Source organism: Macrobrachium rosenbergii, chromosome 22 (genome assembly GCF_040412425.1).
Source record: "Macrobrachium rosenbergii isolate ZJJX-2024 chromosome 22, ASM4041242v1, whole genome shotgun sequence".
Taxonomy (NCBI): Eukaryota; Metazoa; Arthropoda; class Malacostraca; order Decapoda; family Palaemonidae; genus Macrobrachium; species Macrobrachium rosenbergii.
Window position 1 is genome coordinate 38,333,391 of NC_089762.1, and position 2,500 is coordinate 38,335,890.

General features: G+C 36.1%; 1 protein-coding gene across 1 annotated transcript in view; it reads right to left on the reverse strand.

Annotated features, from left to right (window-relative positions):
* The window catches only part of LOC136850773 (calcium-activated chloride channel regulator 1-like), a 173,504-nt gene that overhangs the window by 107,651 nt on the left and 63,353 nt on the right, over positions 1-2,500 (reverse strand). The window lies entirely within an intron of this gene.

The following is a 2,500-nucleotide window of genomic DNA, read 5'->3' on the forward strand; positions in this document are numbered from 1 at the left end:
AAATTTGTTTGCAAAGAAAACTCAGTTTTCCGGTGTTGCTTTGATGAATCATTATTTTGTTTCGCATCAGAATGAAATTCATTAAAGATGAACTGACCCAGAGTGAAGTGGATGGTTGTATATGCATCGTTTTATTTTGAAATGTGGTCCTCATCGTTGGAGACACTGACGCTGTGGTTGTAATGAATTTCCAAAATGATTTAAGTTATATATGATAGCTTTGTAGCTTCAAATGCCTTGATTTTTAGATAGAATGTTACCTGTTGAATGAAACTCGTATACCTTCGACTTAGCAGTAAACGAAGTGGTCATATGTAATTCGGCCCTAGAATGATTCTCGAAACAAGACGTTTCAATACAAAAAGCAACGTCATAACTGAAACCAGCGTCATGGAAGTCAAGGAATTATCAAAAGAATTACAACATTTGAATAAGGTGTCTTTTACTGTTATTAAAATTAATCACGATGACTGAGTTGAATATTTGATATTGAAAGAAAGAATTTAGATATTTATTATTAGTATAAAGAATTTGACATGGATTTCTACAAACGGACATAATTTTACATACATAAGACATGAGTATGAGATAGAGATGTTCAAGTTTCCTTTTCCATAAATTGTTTATGTCCAAGTATTTTTATACATGTAGTAGAATCTCTCTCTCTCTCTCTCTCTCTCTCTCTCTCTCTCTCTCTCTCTCTCTCTCTCTCTCTCTCTCTCTCTCTCTCTCAAAAACCATTCTTTTCAATGCAAGATATACTGTCTTCTTTTCCTGCCTATATACTTTTTTATGTTTTCAAAAGTACGGGGAACTGCGATTCGCTTAACGAGCCCATGAGAGAAAAATCTGCCATTTTAACACCTGCTAAACCCACCACATTTTGACCTGTACCCACCTGTTTCGTTCAGATGGCTTGTCATTTTTCCCCTTGGCTGCCTTTAAACACTTTTTCTGAATTTTATAGGTCTCTGTGCGTTCGCTTTCATGTTCTGGAAATATCCGAGTATCGATTCCCTTTGCCGAGGGAAAGCTAAGCCTCCTTTTTCATTATTCTCACCCCCATTTCAAAAACGTCATTTTTTCCAATTGGCCTTAGTTTTCTTTTAGAATTCCCTTTTATCCCTCTCTTATTCTCGTTTATTCTTTTATTCTTTTATATCGGATCATACGGGTGTTACTTTTTTACGTTGTTCTAGGTTTCGTTATTGTGTAGGATTTTAGTATTTCCTCCTCCATGTTTTGTTGTAAACATTGTAATCCTCGATTCTTCTTCTTCTTCTTCTTCTTCTTCTTCTTCTTCTTCTTCTTCTTCTTCTTCTTCCAGATATTGTCAGAGAATCAGAGTTTAATCCTTGATTCTTCTTCTTCTAGACATTGTCAGAGATTGAAGGTTTAATCCTCGATGATGATTCTTCTTCTTCTTCCAGATACTGTCAGAGGTTTAGGGTTTAATCCTCGATTATCCTTCTTCTTCTTCTAGATATTGTCAGAGATTTATGGTTTAATCCTCGATTCTTCTTCTCCTTCTTCTTCTTCCAGATATTGTCAGAGATTCAGGGTTCGATAATCTTGTGCTGTTTGTTATTCCAAGATGCTGTTGGATGAGGTGTTGTGTGTTTTTAAATAGTGCCTGTGATTTTAAATATTTTTCGTCGGCGATTGTGGTAGTACATAATATGTTATTCTGTACCTTCACGACGAGATGCAAGTTAAATTTTTATATATTTATAGAAGGGAATTATTCATACATTGTTTTCTGTAAAAGAAAACTGTTGTGCCGGCTTTGTCTGTCCTCCGCCCTCAGATCTTAAAAACTACTGAGGCTAGAGGGTTGCAAATTGGCATGTTGATCATCCACCCTCCAGTCATCAAACATACCAAATTGCAGCCCTCTAGCCTCTGTAGTTTTTATGTTATTTAAGGTTAAAGTTAGCGATAATCGTGCACCAGGCAACGATATAGGACAGGCCACCACAGGCCCGTGATTAAAGTTTCATGGGCCGTTGTTCATACAGCATTATACCGACACAACCGACAGATAGATCTATTATCGGTGGCCTTGATTATAAGATGTACAGAAAACTCGATTGCGCCGAAAAAACCTCTGCACATTTTTAACTTGTTATTTTCAAAGATAACTTTCCCAGTGAGGCGTTAGGATTTCATCAACTTCAGATTGTATGTCCACACTCGTTTGAAGATGCCTGTGAGTCTCTCTCTCTCTCTCTCTCTCTCTCTCTCTCTCTCTCTCTGATTTTAAGTTTTTACGATTTTTATTTTCATTTTATTTTGCTCATATATTCAACGACAATAGTTTTTTGTTAACCGAGATAATTCAATATCAAATCTCTCTCTCTCTCTCTCTCTCTCTCTCTCTCTCTCTCTCTCTCTCTCTCTCTCTCTCTCTCTCTCAGATTTAAAGTTATTACGATTTTCACTTTCATTTGATTTTGCTCATATATTCAACGGCAATTGTTTTTATGAACCGAGATAATTC